This window comes from Staurois parvus, unplaced genomic scaffold (genome assembly GCF_062004578.1).
Source record: "Staurois parvus isolate SC_StPar_1 unplaced genomic scaffold, SC_StPar_1.0 ptg000229l, whole genome shotgun sequence".
Classification (NCBI taxonomy): domain Eukaryota; kingdom Metazoa; phylum Chordata; class Amphibia; order Anura; family Ranidae; genus Staurois; species Staurois parvus.
Window position 1 is genome coordinate 5,340,106 of NW_028318025.1, and position 17,516 is coordinate 5,357,621.

Consider the following 17,516-nt stretch of genomic DNA (forward strand, 5'->3'; position numbering starts at 1 on the left):
CTAGCAAATTGAAGCCAAACTCCACCTCACACTTTATAATCAGTTATAGCAGACAGTTTTTTTTTTATTTTGGCATAAAGGTTTTCCATGAATAACTAAAAGCAGATCATTGTAACCACCCCTGCAAGTGTTAAATGGTTTGTCTCATCCCTGTAAACTGAGACATCTGGATGAGAGCTTTGTCTTTTGAAAAACAACAGACTCACTGGTCAGATCACCAGATGAAAATAGAAGAAAGCCTAAAACAAATGAATGCAGCCATCACAACTAAGCATTAGTAAGCTTCATTATGATAAATATTTGCTTCTGGGTTTATTACTGCTTTAATGTTCTTGTGCACCCTTTTGAAAATGTCTTCTGTTCTTTGCTAGAACAGAAAATATAACAAAATATTAAATAATTAAGATCACAAAATTGCAGTAGAAATGACTTTACAGTGGGGAAAATAATTATTTGATCCCCTGCATATTTTGTAAGTTCGCCCACTTACAAAGAAATGAAGGGTCTATAATTTGTATCATTTGTGTATTTTAAATGATACAGAGATAGATTATCAACCAAAAATCCAGAAAAACCGCATGATACAAATGTTATAAATTGAGTAGCAGTTCAGTGAGTAAAATAAGTATTTGATCCCCTACCAATAACTCTGGCTCCTACAGACTGGCTAAATGCTCATGTGGTACACAGATTAGTCCTGTCAATTTAAGAAGATGCTCTTAATGACAACTCCTTTTGTCTATAAAAGACACCTGTCCACAGAATCTCTTTCTTGGGCACCACTATGAGCAAGACCCAAGAGGTGTCAAAGGACGTCAGGGAAAAGATTGTAGACCTGCACAAGGCTGGAATAGGCTACAAGACCATCAGCAAGAATCTTGGTGAGAAGGAGACAACTGTTGGAGTGATTATTTGCAAATGGAAGAAATGCAAATAAAATCATCAATAGCCCTTGCTCTGGAGCTCCATGCAAAATTTTGCCTCATGTGGTAAGGATGATCATGAGAAAAGTAAGGGAACAGCCCAGATCTACATGGGAAGAGATTATAAATGATCTCAAGGCAGTTGGGACCGCAGTCACCAAACAAACCATTGGTAACACAATATGCTGCCATGGATTGAAATACTGCAGTGCCTGCAAGGTCCCCCTCCTCAAGAAGGCACATGTTTGCCAATGAACATTTAAATTATTCAGAGAAGGATTGGAAAAAAGTACTTTGGTCAGATGAAACCAAAATCGAGCTCTTTGGCATTAACTTGACTCACCGTGTTTAGAGGAAGAAAAATGTTGACTATGACTCTAAGAACACCATTCCTACAGTCAAGCATGGAGGTGAACACATTATGCTTTGGGGCTATTTCTCTGCTAAAGGAACAGGCCGACTTTGCCGCATTGAGGGGCCAATGGACGGGGCATGTATTGTAAAATCTTGGATGAGAACCTTCTTCCCTTATCCAGAACACTGAAAATGGGTCATGGATGGGTTTTCCAGCATGACAATGACCCAAAACATACCACCAAGGCAGCAAAAGGAGTGGCTCAAGAAGAAGCACATTAGGATCATGGAGTATCAAAGTCAGTCTCCAGACCTTAATCCTATCGAAAATTTATGGAGGGAGCTGAAACTTTGAGCTGCCAAGCGACAGCCAAGAAATCTTATGGATTTAGAAAAGATCTGTACATAAGAATGGACCAAAATCCCTCCTAGGATATGTGCAAACTTGGTATCCAACTACAACAAACTTCTTACCTCTGTGCTTGCCAATAAGGGTTTCTCCACCAAGTACTAAGTCATGTTTTGCTTGGGGATCAAATACTTATCTTACTCACTGAACTGCAACTCAATGTATAACATTTGTGTCATATGTTTTTTCTGGATTTGTGGCTGATGTTCTGTCTCTATTATTTAAATTACGCCTATGACAAAAATTATAGACCCTTCATTTCTTTGTAAGTGGGCAAACTTACAAAATCTGCAGGGGATCAAATAATTATTTTCCCCACTATATGTTACATAGTTGCATAGCTAGTCCAGTTGAAAAAAAGACGCATGTCCATCTAGTTCAAACATTAAAAGGGGAAAAAAATATACAATCCTATATACACATCCTATACTCACAGTTGATCCAGAGGAAGACTCAGGAAACTGCACAAAAAAACTTCTGATAGAAATGGCTGTGTAATGCTCAGGATTTCAATGTGTAATTATTTTTTTATGATATTATTGATGCTTATAAATTGATATTTAAGAGACCATTACTTCTCTTTCTGCAAACTTTAACAAAGCTGCCTATCCATTTAGGTTAGTGATCCTTCTCAACTTTTCCAACCACCAGGTGAAAATAATATCCCTACCTGCAACATTTTTTAACGTTTAACATTTTTTAGGATACATCAAAAAGATTATTGGTAATGGGACATTTTGTTCCAAAAAAGGTGTACATTGCTGACAATATTTAACTCACTAAACTGTCCAGAGCCAGATATAAGGTTATAAGGTAAAATGTTTCTACTTGCCTTGTTGTCTGCAGTTTTTATTTTATAAACCGTGAATTCCTGTTTTTGTTTTGGATAGAGTGGGACCCCTGTTGGGTCCTGCTATCTGGGGGTCATTTAGAAAGATTTTCCCTCACTTTCTTGATAAACAAAAGTTTCATAAGACAGGAAGTGAGGAAAAATATAATCAGAGATACATGCAGCAATAAAATTATAGTGGTTGTAAAGGTCGAGGGTTTTTTACCTTCATGCATTCTATGCATTCTCCCCCCCCCCCACAGCCCCCCCATCCCCCAATACTTACCTGAGCCCCATCTCGATCCAGCATTGTGCAAGGAAGCAGCGCTCTCCTGGGTCTCTCTCTCCTCATTGGCTGAGACACAGCAGCGGGAGCTATTGGCTCACAGCCAGTGAGGAGGGAGAGGGGGCAGAGCTGAGTCATGCTCTTTATGTCTTATGGACATGCAGTGCCAGCTTGGGAGCGAGCATGTACGAGAGCCCCCAGAAAAAGCTTGCTCTGGTAGAACTCAGCAGGGGGGAGAGGACAGGAACACAAACGGGGGACCCAAGAAGATGGTTTTCTTTATTTAATGAGCCTTTACTGTTACTTTAAAGTTTTAAAATGTACTATATACACTCATTACTTCCCTGTATTAATAATCAGTAGATGAACAGTTGTTGGTGTGAAGGGACTATTTTTTTACCCTTGTTGTAGAAATGAAAAGATATTAGTTAACTGAAATTAATGTACAATTTAAGTTACCTAGCTACAGAAGTTTAAAAGACCACAATCAAACCCCAGAAATCATTTCTTTGTAGCAATCTACCACAATTTAATGATGATGGTCAGTTATAATCAAATATGCTTTTTCTTAGACAAACCTGATAATGAGCAAGTGGTCTTTGAAATAAGTTCTGCTTCATACTATTAGTGACCATATTTATTCTATTCTCTTGTATGTATTATTTCAAGCCTGTAGCTAGGAGGATAAAAATCATAGCTCTTACTTTTAATAATGTTTTTGAACAACAATATGTAGAGCAAATAAGCAAATCACAGTCACTGGCTATTTCTTTTGCAGTCACACAACTATAGCAAAATGATAATGAGAAAAATATATTTTATGTGTTTTATTATGTCTTCAGCATGCTGTAAACAAATACATATTTATTTATAAAAAAAATAAAACATTTGCTATGCAGTCTAAAAGCAGGAACAGTCTATTTTTGAACATGGTCAATGTTCTGAGCATACTTATCCTTTGAGAAATTATTAACCACTTGCCGTCTGCCTGCTGTTTATAAACGGCAGGGCGGTGGCAGTCCAGGGGCGGGTTGCCATTCATAAACGGCACCCGCCTTTTCTAGCTGTGCGCGCTCCCTGAGAGCGCACAGCACCGCGATCCGGTGCCCGCTGTGTCCTCCGGACACAGTGAAACGCCGATCGTCGGACGGGACCTCTGTACGAGCTCCCGATCATGTGATCACTGATTGGCCAATCAGTGATCACATGCAAAGTAGTAAGCAAGATGTCACTTGTGACATCATTGTTTACTACGTGTGAAATCTGTGAATGATCACAGAGGTCACATGGTACAAGGCTATTCACAACAGCCTTGTACCATGTGACAAGCTGTGACCAGTCACAGCTCACTCAGTACTTCTCAATGACTGCAAGACTGCAGACAGAGAGAAAGATAAATGATTGCTTTTACATCCTATATGGGTGTAAAAGCAATCAGTGTAAAAAAAAAAAAAAAAAAAAAATCTCCATCACCCCCCACAAGTACAGTGCCACCATGGTGACACTGTACTGCTAGGGTGACAGTATGTAAAAAAATTAATAAATAAAAAATAATAATATAAAAAAATAAAATAAAAATGTAAAAAAATAATGGAATACATTTTGGCCAAGATTTATGATGAAATATTTATTTGCAAAATTTTATTAAAAAAAACCCTTTTTTCAAAATTTTTGGACATTTTCATTTACATAGTAAAAAAAATAAAAATCCCAGCGGTGAATAAATACCACCGAAATAAAGCTTTATCTGTCTCAAAAAAATGGTAAAAAATTCATATGGGTACAGCATTGCATGACTGCACAATTGTCATTCAGAGTGTGATAGCGCTGAAAGCTGAAAATTGCCCTGGACAGGAAGGGGGTAAAAGTGTCCAGACAGGAAGTGGTTAAGACTAGCATTCCCTCTCCTGCCAGCTACTTTTGTTGGGGAGCATGCAAATGTTTCTATGGAGCTATAAACAGTATAGACTGAGACTATCCAATCATGTGTGAGGGAAAATAAAAAAACCCACAACAAACAAAAAAAAAAAAAAAAAGGATTTTACTGAAACATCATTGGAAGACTTGCTACAACATTCACTGCATATGAAGAATTGTACAACTCACAAAAAACATATGATGAATTATGATTGTACATATGTTTATAAATACTATATTATATGTGTAACAATTATTGCTCTGCTCTCAGTTTTTTTTACCATTTTCAGTTACTGATAAAGTTTTTTTTTATTACTGTGTTATTTTCATTTTCTATTTTGCAATTTGCTGTTTGTCTAATGTATGAATTCATTATTATGTCCTGATGAACCAGATGACGGTAATTAGGGATGAGAGACCAAGGTTTGATTTGTGGACCGTTCATCACACACATCATAAATCTGAAAATTGCAAACTTGAATCCAAACCCTATTGAAGTCTAAGTCCAGGGGGGTTGGTATGCACCATTGCAAATAAAATGTTAAAAAAGTGTAAAGCGGAGAGAGAGTCCTCCTTTTTGGAGTTTTGAGAGCAAGATGGAAAAAACACTATTCATTTACAGTATATTATACAGTCAGGTCCATAAATATTGGGACATCAACACAATTCTAACATTTTTGGCTTTATACACCACCACAATGGATTTGAAATGAAACAAACAAGATGTGCTTTAACTGCAGACTGTCAGCTTTAATTTGAGGGTATTTACATCCAAATTAGGTGAACGGTGTAGGAATTACAACAGTTTGCATATGTGCCTCTCACATTTTAAGGGACCAAAAGTAATGGGACAATTGGCTTTTTCAGCTGTTCCATGGCCAGGTGTGTGTTATTCCCTCATTATCCCAATTACAATGAGCAGATAAAAGGTCCAGAGTTCATTTCAAGTGTGCTATTTGCATTTGGAATCTGTTGCTGTCAACTCTCAAGATGAGATCCAAAGAGCTGTCACTATCAGTGAAGCAAGCCATCATTAGGCTGAAAAAACAAAACAAACCCATCAGAGAGATAGCAAAAACATTAGGCGTGGCCAAAACAACTGTTTGGAACATTCTTAAAAAGAAGGAACGCACCGGTGAGCTCAGCAACACCAAAAAACCTGGAAGACCACGGAAAACAACTGTGGTGGATGACCAAAGAATTCTTTCCCTGGTGAAGAAAACACCCTTCACAACAGTTGGCCAGGAGGTAGGTGTATGTGTGTCAAAGTCAACAATCAAGAGAAGACTTCACCAGAGTGAATACAGAGGGTTCACCACAAGATGGAAACCATTGGTGAGCCTCAAAAACAGGAAGGCCAGATTAGAGTTGCCAAACGACATGTAAAAAAGCCTTCACAGTTCTGAAACAACATCCTATGGACAGATGAGACCAAGATCAACTTGTACCAAGTGATGTAAAGAGAAGAGTATGGAGAAGGAAAGGAACTGCTCATGATCCTAAGCATACCACCTCATCAGTGAAGCATGGTGGTGGTAGTGTCATGGCGTGGGCATGTATGGCTGCCAATGGAACTGGTTCTCTTGTATTTATTGATGATGTGACTGCTGACAAAAGCAGCAGGATGAATTCTGAAGTGTTTCGGGCAATATTATCTACTCATATTTAGCCAAATGCTTCACAACTCATTGGACGCCGCTTCACAGTGCAGATGGATAATGACCCAAAGCAGACTGCAAAAGCAACCAAAGAGTTTTTTAAGGGAAAGAAGTGGTAATGTTATGCAATGGCCAAGTCAGTCACCTGACCTGAATCCGATTGAGCATGCATTTCACTTGCTGAAGACAAAACTGAAGGGAAAATGCCCCAAGAACAAGCAAGAACTGAAGACAGTTGCAGTAGAGGCCTGGCAGAGCATCACCAGGGATGAAACCCAGCGTCTGGTGATGTCTATGTGTTCCACACTTCAGGCTGTAATTGACTGCAAAGGATTTGCAACCAAGTATTAAAAAGTGAAAGTTTGATTTATGATTATTATTCTGTCCCATTACTTTTGGTCCCTTGTCAAGTGGGAGGCACATATGCAAAGTGTTGTCATTCATACACTGTTCACCTGATTTGGATGTAAATACCCTCAAATTAAAGCTGACAGTCTGCAGTTAAAGCACATCTTGTTTGTTTCATTTCAAATCCATTGTGGTGGTGTATAGAGCCAAAAATGTTAGAATTGTGTCGATGTCCCAATATTTATGGACCTGACTGTATGCTTTGGAGATATATTTAAGCTGTATGTGGTATTACTGAACAGTATGATTCTCATAGACGTTGTCTGTAACAGTGCTTTCTTGCATCACTTATTTTTCATACATATAGCATTTTAATTAATGTTTTAATTTTTACATTTAGCTTGGCTTAAATACAGCAACATAAAATAAGATTTATTTCAACTTGAAAAAGGCTTCTTAGGTAGCTTTGGCTGCTACACCTGATTTTTTTATCCAGTGGTATTAGGCCAGATTTGACCTGGTGGCACCACCAGCTCAAATTGTGTACACTGTAATGCATCCTTCTCAGCCACCAGCAAATGTACCCAGTGTGCCGCAAAGGAGTTGTACCATCCTTGGTCCATGCTTGTTGGACTTGGACCAAGTTTTAGTGGTCACATGGACTCTGCCGCTGACCACATTGCCCAGTGATGCAAAGACATTAATTTCTACATAGTAGTGGCCTTCTGGGCTAAAAATGAGGTGGCTTGGTACCTGTCACTTTGTTTCAGCACAAGCCACAAAGTCACCGAAGGGGACAGAATCCACCAGCTGGAATGGAAGTGCTGTAAAACCAGCAATCTCAATAGGTTGGTTTAGCGGTGTTTGAGTGACAAATTTTTCTTCTGCTCCAGCAGCTGGAGATGATGCACCTGCTCGGTCAAGGAAGCTTCTGGACATGGGAGAGTGGCAATAGGAGACTTACAGCTAGGTTCAAGCCTATGTTTTGCCCTACACTGTGTGGCCCAATGCTAACGCTCTTCCTAGTTTGATGTGCCTTAAAGTAAGCATCTCAAACCCCCATGTCAAATTTTCATCCGTATCACTTGAAGCTGCAAATGTTGCAGTGGATGCAGATGGAGAATCTTGAGGAGTGGTGGGGAGGGTGGAATGGAGAAGCAAAGAGTAATGTGCTGCTCCCACTGAGCTTTGTGGTGAAGAATCATGTGTCTCCTCATGCATGTGATACCCAAATGACCAGCACATTCATTATGCTTGATACCCTGCGGGCAGTTGCAAACCACTATAAAGCTGTCTACAGTAGATGTGCTAACAAAAGCCCAAACTGCTGAGCTATGTGGCCTGCACACGTGGGGCAGTGCAATCTGGTAGAATAGGATGGCTGACAATGAAATAGAAGAAAAACAACAATTAAATAGAAAGCACACTTTAATGGGGCCTAGCAGCTATGCAACAAATAAAACTGTTTCTGGCACACACACAAATGTAGTGCTAAGGAGAACTGTTGCATCTATGCACTGTAAACATGGAGGGGTACACACTAATAAGTAGTCTACCACACTGCAATGCACAGTAATGTAGCAATACAGCACTGTTTATAGCAATGTAGAACACTGTATACAGCACTGTATACCACAGGGGGCTGGCACATAAGAAAACCCCCATTATTGGCCCTTCTATAGCAGTTACAGAACCTACACCCCCATTAGCTGGCCATGAGGACCTTCCACACATGATAAACACAGGAAATTGCCTACATGTATTATCAGCTATGCAAAGTAACTCACTTTCAGTGCACCAACTAAAGTATCTAACTTTGTTCCACATGCAATTGTGCATTCAAAGTCCAAAAATACAGACATGTAACAGTTTGCTAAATACATGTTTCATAAATAACTCACCAAGACAGGTCTCACTAAGCCTGATGACAAACAAGAAAACTGCTTAGGCTGGAAATCCACCTTCAAAGATACAATCAATGATCTAGATATCACAACTACAAAAGAACTAGATCTGTTTATCAAGTGGCTAGGTCCTCATATACTGAATGTATCAAAAGACTCAAAACTGTTCACATTGACAACCCTGCCACAAGTCTTAGTACAGCTTTTGACAGACTTGAGAGTAGCTCTGGCAGCTCAGAAGCCATCAGGGTTGCTTTATTTAAAAAAGTCTGTAAACCTTCCAAAAAGGCTGATACCCACCCTGCCTCAGTTACCTTACTGCTCATGGAGTTAACCCAATAGTCTCCAAATTACCTTATGGTATACAGGAAAATGGGCATCAATTGGATCATGGCACATTAAGAAAATAAGGTTGCTTTTCTTGCTTCTGCGAGTTCAATTGCAGAACTGCAGATACTGAGAATGGTCCACGTTTCTCCATTGGAGAGTCCAATCTTCTCGGTTCATCTTCTCCAAGGCCTGCAAGCTCATGCTTTCACATAGAGACTGTAGGGGTCCAGTGTCTGTGAAAAGAAATGATAGTTTAACTACACCTGCTACACTATTTGAAAAGACTGAGAAACACCAGAAATTGAGAACTCAAATCACAAATGTCCCATACATGACAAACCTCACCCACTTAAGAAATGTATAAGCTTTATAAAGAAACCCTTGCAAGAATGCAAAGAGCTTTTTAAGATATTTTGGGTTTGCTTCAAATGCTGTGCTTCCAAAGAACACCATGCTAAAGACTGTAAGGCTACTTTTAAGTGCTTAGAAATGGACAACGATGATCATTTTCAAGACAGTCCCACTCTGTCATAGGTAATCCTCATGAGGCAAAGCATGGCAGGGAGAGCACAGACCAAACAGCGCCTCATTTTCCAGTTTTCTATACAGGTATAGATTTCTGTGGAGGAGAACTCTGACAAATCCTGTGCCAAAATATGCTTAGTGTGTGTATACCCCAAGGGTTAACCTGAAAAAGCTGTAAGACTGTATACTACTTTATATGATCAGAGTAACAGGTCTTTTGCAATATCAAAGCTTTTTGACCTGTTAAACATAACAGGAGATGCCTAGGCACTTGTGCTGGCATAACAGAAGTTTCAGACAGGGTAGCCACAGGCCTTTCAGTATCTCCCCTGAATGGCAGTATAGAAATACCATTGCCTACTCTCATTGAATTCAACTAGATTCCAACCAACAGTTAAAGGTTTCTGATGCTAAAAATAAAGCAGTAGATAGTGTTTGTCACATCATGTGCACTAATGCTCATAGTTTAGGCAGTAGGCTTTGTGAGCTGACAGCTCTTATGTCTAGGGACAACTTGGACCTTGTTGCAATTACAGAGACATGGTTCAATGATGTAAATGACTGGGAAATAACTATACCAGGGTACGCACTATACAGGAATGACAGAGAAGGGAAGGGGGGGGTGGAGTTGCCATATATGTCAAAATAGCATAATACTAATTTTAATTTTAAAAAAATGCAATACTTAAAACTCTCTGGGTCTACCTTCCAACCAGAGAGGGATCTTCCCTTAGAATTGGTGTAGTATACAGACCCCCAGGACAAACTGAAGATTATGATAACTTGTTGATTGATGAGATAACTCAAATGGTAATGAAGGGAGTGCTTTTAATTATGGGTGGCTTTAACATTCCTAAAACATTAACTGGAATTCTCAAACTCCTATTACAAGCAGGTGCAAGGATGCAATGTAAGCACTGAATGGGGTTTCTCTAAAACAGTTAGTAAAAAGTCCAACCTGAGGTGATCATATTCTAGACCTAGTACTGACAAATACAGTGGAGAGGTCCTCTTGTTGATGGGACTTTAAAGGCACAGGTTTATCAAATAATAAACTGATAGGTCAACAGTTAAAAAATAACAGTCAATTTTTATTTTATACAATCTTTAAAATAGACATACAAATTGTGATACAAAATATGGTATTATCTAAAACTGGTAATCCGGTAGTAATATGGAGATCAGTCATGCATGTGTTGGCTGATGCGTTTCGAGACTAATCACAGTCTCTTCTTCAGAAGTGTTCAAAAGGCATGACGCCTGCAATAAACATACATATCAATATATATCTCTATACGTAGGAATTTTCATGATGTAACTAAATTAAAGTGTGATTAAACACTTACATAGCCCCATATAGGGAGGAGGCATAGACGAGAACTGCCAAGAGGTTAAAAGACATTAGTTTCCATGAATGCAGCCAAGGATTTCATGAGCTGCTAACAGCAATGATGAACAGAAAACACAGAGAAGAAAAGTTGGAAAAAGATAGCTGCTGCTCAAACGTCTCCTGGAGGGCCCCGCCCAAACATACCAGTGGCAAAGCGGATGTTGGTCTACACATTGATACTGATGAGGTGGTGCTGTGTAAAATAGATGATGACACATGTGAATATAGGTAGTAAAGATATGCCAACAAGAATGAAATATCACTAAAAGATTTTTGGGAATAAATGCACTTACTGGGGGAAAAAGAGTTTGATAATGATTTAACTTCCAAAAACCTAAAATGAGTTATTAAGGAGAAAGAGAAACCACTTCTGGACTGTTTGCCTATAATAAGTAAAAACAATGGCAAAAATATTCAAAAAAGTTTAAAAAACCAAACACCCAGCACATAATCACTACTATGCCTTTAAATATATCACTGAAATTGTCCAGCAGAGTTTGTATAAGTCATATCATACCCAGTTACTGTGATGTGTAGGCAATAATCCTGCATCAGCCATTTTATATATCCCCCATAGGACTTGTGTAGCAGGCTCCTTGTACAAGAGGATTCAGAAGGAATCACATGTTCAGCAGTCAGTCCTTCCTCTCTCTCTCCTATTTGTAAAACCTGGGCATTTTGCCAAGTTCATGACTCATCCACTACACAGGAAAGAACGCTGGGGAGGGGAGGAAGCAGGAAGTGAAGGGGAGAAGAGAGAGACACGAGGCTGGAGAAAAGACAGGGACATGTGGAGCCTGTCCAAGCAGAGGAGGAGGCAATTCAGCACTCAGCGCGGATAGAGGGACCCTGCTGTGTGTTCAGAGTCTGGTGAGCTGTCCCCCTGGAGAGAGTAAGACACACCATTTACACTTTGCATATAGACTGGGACATCCGCACCCCACTGCTGGGATCTCATCCATCCAGGGCCCTGTGCAAGCCACAGATCCCTCTGCCTGCTTTGCCCCTCACCACCAGTGTAATTGAGACTGTCTGCCCCAGGGACTGACACATACTGGGAGATTGCATCCTGCGACTGCCCCTGGTCTTGGGGTGCTTTGTGTTGCTTTAGACACTGAGGTTGGACCCTCTCAGCCCAGAAACCTAGTGAAATCGGATGTAACCCACACCAGCTGAAACTCCAAAGAAGCCTTCAGCTGCTATTTACTTCATTGTAAGGACTAAACGTGCACCAACTAGAGCTCCACCGTTACAAGGACTAGAGTGGGGGAATCTGGCTTAGTAGCCTTATTAGAGATACCTCTTTATTGCATTCTGTTCTGACTCTGAGGTGATTTTTGGCTAACGCCCCTCAGAAGCAGAATCATACACTGGTGTGGGTAATACATTTCATTGATAGAGCATAAGTAAGTTTATTTGTTTGATATCAGTTGTATTTTGCTTAAAGTGCGACTCTGCCATCAGGAGATTTTTGGCTGTGAAGCCCTCTAGTGGCAGACCAAATTTACTGCATTGCATAAAAGAAGAAAAGTAAGTTTTGAAGTTGAAAGGGGAACCCCACCCCTTTACACTGCATTTCATTCTCCATAAAATTGTTCTTGTTTCATTTAACCCTGTGTCAGCAAATTTCTTGGCGGGGTATTTGCTATTCATTACCAGTTGTGCCAGAGGGATTGGGTTTGCTTAGGGTTGGATCTATTGAGCGCAGGACCCATAATATATTCCAGCTTGTCCCAAGGGGCAGTGCTACACTTGAAAAAGCTCTAATGAGCTTAAAGCAGAGAGTGAAAGGCCAGGAGTGGACCTATCTGCATGCCAATAATGACAGCCCTTCACTGGCCGTGAGGCATGCAGCGTCACCATGCCGTCGCGCCAACACACGGAGCACAACCAGGAAGGAGAGCAGCCAGGAGAGAGTGCAGTCTCTCATTTTTCAAATTATGAAGCCCTACTTTTTTGCATTTAGCCTATGGCCTGTTTAGCTTTTCATATTGCCCAATCGTTACCTAGATCATCAGCCTTTTAAGTGATTACTTGTTTTTGGGTACAGACACTAATAATGTGCTTGTAGAACAGTAACATTTATCAGCTGGGCAAAGGTCGCTGAATTTGTATTCATAAATGATGGGTTCCGGGAGCGCATGCGCAGCCGGCTCTGGGGATGGACGTTCACTGAAGAGAGCTCCGTCCACCCACCAGCGTAACATCGGCATACTACGGCCCCAGGGAAAATCAATAAGCTCATTAGAGCCATTAACCCCTCGCCATCCGAAAGGGCTATGACCCGCAGGAGGAAAATGCCGGGTCATCCTGGAAAAATTACCAGCTTTCTTCCCAACACTCGGACCTTGCAGCCAAGATGGCGCCGGCCCCCTGCAGAACGGTCTGTCTGCCCAGCAACAGCAGCAAGGGGAGACCACAGACCACCAGGCAGCATACCGTCCGGACCCCAGGCTGAAAGGATCGCTATACCCAGGGGATCCTGGTGAGTCCTCTCCCCCCCTGTCTCCCACATCCAGCAGCCCGGAAAAATCCAGGCCCACACTGGACACAGGATCACCCCCTGACAGACAACAACCTTCTCTTTCAACTAGTATCCTATCTGCTAATGCTCTATCTTTAATCGAATCCTATCCTGCTTCTGACCAACCTGTCACAGAGATTTCCATGAAGAACATGCTCCTTTCTCTGCGACAAACACTACATAATGACCTTACGGCATTATTATCCCAAATTTGGACCGAATACGGTCCAAAATCAAGAAAAACGCATCCGCCATATCGAGAACAAACTAGGGGAAATGTGTACCGCACATAACGACCTTATAGATGCACACACAGACCATGAGACAGACATTGAATAAATCAATCTCAAACTGGCAGACTTAGAAGATCGCTCCAGGCGAAACAACATTAAATTCCGTGAGATCCCAGAATCCATCACCACAGACGCCATAGTCCCATATATACAAGAATATATGAAAAATCTCATCCCCACCCTCACTGACGTGGAATTGTCTATAGATCGAGCACATCGAATTCCCAAACCATCATTTCTACCTGCGACGGTCTCCAGAGATATATTGGCGTGCATACATTTTTACCATGTGAAGGAAAAAATAATGATTGCAGCAAGAAATTCGACCTCCATTCCTCCAGCCCAAGCAAACATTAAATTGTTCGCAGACCTATCCAAAGCCACACTCTCCAACTGTAAGAAGCTCATCAGCATAACCAAAGCATTACGGAACCATAACATTGGATATCAATGGGGCTTCCCTACGAAACTAAATGTCAAATACCAAGGCAGATTTTACACAATTAAATCCCTAGAAGCAGGCATCGAATTATTGAAATCGTGGAGCATCACACCAGCAGATTCCCATCAACCAGCATCCAACCGGCCACAACAGATGGAAGCAGATTGGTCATAGCCTCCACTCAAGCATATTACCTTCAGGCCCAATATCCTGGGCTCCACTCTCTAACATACAAGCTGGCAATCGGCCCCTGATCAAACATATTGATCGCCCAAGTTCGTCTCAAGCATGAGCTCTCGAAAGAGTCATGCTTTCTCATGCCTCCACTCTACACAGTAGCAGATACTGCTACACACGCTACTTGCGTTGTTTGCAAGTCTTTTTTTACCCCTGTTTTTACCCTTGTTCATACCCCAAGCTACCAGTCATCAGTCGCTAGAACGGCCCCTCTCAACAACCCCCTTAACACAATTGAACACTCAATCCACAAAAATAACAAACCCATGCTCACAAAGCTGCACACCTGGCGGTCCATCACCTCCGCCATGTGGAAAATCACTTTTCTCCACAGCATCAGAATCACCACAGATACGGAATTCAAACCATCTACAATCAACAAAATGATTAATATATCTTCGCTAAATGTCCGAGGTCTCAACTCCCCCTTTAAAAGGTCCCTGCTCTCGAGAGAAGCCCGCTCCATTCAACCTGACATCGTATTCCTACAGGAGACCCATTTCGCCTCATCCAAAATCCCTAAATTCAATATTCCTCAGTTCTCCACAGTATATATGGCAACGAATCCTAAAAAGAAAAACGGCGTCATTACAGCCATAAGAGACTCCCTACGCTTCCACATATTGATCTGCAAAATCAATGATACTACATGTACATTGGTGAACGTCTATGGTCCTAACACCAATAAACTCCAATTCTTCAACAAACTTAACTCCACCATAAATCAACACAGAAAAGGCAGACTACTCATCAGCGGAGATTTTTACACTATCGGGAATGCTCTTCTCGACAAATCATCCAAAACAAGATCTTCAAAACAATCCTTCAACCAATTTCTTCATTCCAAAGATCTCTCTCATCCCACTCATCTTATTCTAGAATCGACTTCTTCATCACCGATAAATGGACTCTACAACATGTCACCTCCTCCAAGATTGGTACCATTACTTGGTCAGACCATGCTCCGATCACAATCTCTATTGACAGAAAACAACATTCGTCGATAACCCCGTTTATGGCGATTGACCACGATCTTGCTGAAAAACCAAGACTACAAGCAACAAACAATAGATGCACACAGAACATTCTTTGAATTTAACGATATTCCTGATATATCCATAACCACTCTGTGGTCAACTTATAAAGCATACAGAGGTATTCTGATACAACTAAACGCTCGCGTCAACAAAAACAGAACCCAACAAATAGATAATCTCCTAACCTCAATCAAAACAAACGAGGAAGGAAACAAAAAATCCCAAAACCCAACAATCTCTGCGTCCCTGACAGCAGATAGAAATAAATTAAGATCCCTTCTACTCCACAAATATGATCTAAATCTCCAAAAAATTAAAGCGAAATTCTATTCACTAGGTAACAAAACCAGCTCTTTGCTAGCCAAATCGGTAAAACAAAAACGGCTGAAATCCAAAATAGCCTCAATTAAACACCCATCTACGAATACCCTAAACACAAACCTGCAAGACATAGCGAACGCCTTTGCAGTATACTACCAAAATCTATACAACCTTAAAAAGACCCTGACACCATTCAACCAACAATCACATCAATACAACAATTTCTCCAAACAACCAATCTCCCTCAACTATCCTCAGACCAACTTGACTCCATTTCTACCCCAATATCACCCAAAGAAATAGAAACGACCATTAAAACATTCCCAATTAATAAATCACCAGGAAACGACGGATACACTAACGAATACTATAAACACTTTCCATAGAATTATCACCACACCTGACCAAACTCTTCAATCACGTGGCCACCACAGGCTCATTCCCCAAAGACATGTTGCAATCCATCATAATGACTATACCAAAACCAGGCAAAGACCCCCAACTCGTCCAAAACTACAGGCCAATTTCGTTACTCAATACTGACATAAAACTATACATGAAAATCATATCCCAAAGAATTCTCCCCTACCTCCCCACCCTAATTCACCCGGATCAAGTAGGTTTCATCCCAGGTCGCCAAGCACCCGATGCTACCAGAAGAATTATCTCCCTCCTACACAACTTAGATAGGAGTAAGGAGGGGCTCTTAGTACTATCTCAAGACACAGAGAAAGCATTCGACCAGATACATTGGCAATTCATGCAACTCACACTTCAAAAATTCAGCATCAAAGGTTGGATGATGAAAGCCATCTTGTCATTATATTCACATCCATCCGCTAGAGTTCTGACAGATAGCACGTTATCTGACCCCTTTGACATCTCAAACAGTACAAGACAAGGCTGTCCACTCTCCCTGATAATATTTACACTCCTTATTGAACCCCTAGCTTCCAAACTCAGAGAGGACTGATCATTTACAGGAATCACACATCTTAACATGGAACACAAAATCAGCCTATTTGCGGACGATATAATATTAATGGTGACCAACCCAAAAAAATGTCTCCAAACGATTCGCTCACACCTATATACCTACTCAACAGTCTCATATTACAAACTTAATGAACCCAAATCTTCCATACTTAACCTTCACATATCAGCCCAACTCCAAACCCAGCTATCCAAACAATTCTCATTTTTATGGGAAATAAACAGCATTCCTTACTTAGGAATCAGACTCACACCAACGACAGACCATCTATACACAGCAAATCACAAAATATTGCTTGAAACTATCCCCCGAGAATTAAACACTCTATGCACCTCAGAACTCTCCAAACTAGGCCAAGTGGCGACTCTAAAAATGTATATTTTACCCAAAATCTTATACATAATCCGCACACTTCCCATACTAATCCCTAATTCATTCTTCTCTAACCTACAATCAATCCTCACAAAGTTCCTATGGAACTCGAACAAACCGAGATGTTCCACCAATCTCTTAATACGACCTACAACTAAAGGAGGAGCAGGACTCCCACACCTCAAGTCTTATTACACAGCTACTCTTTTAGACCAACTATATTTCTGGTGGAATACATCAAAGGAAAAAATTTGGTCCATAATGGAAACCCTCCCTTTTCAACTACTTAAATCCCAAAATATACTTTTGACCCCACTGACCAACCGAATAAAACCCCAACTAAAACATCCCTGCATTCTAGCCTCCCTACAAGCTTGGGGGGACCTCCTATCCACTAAAATACGTTAAACATATATCTACTCC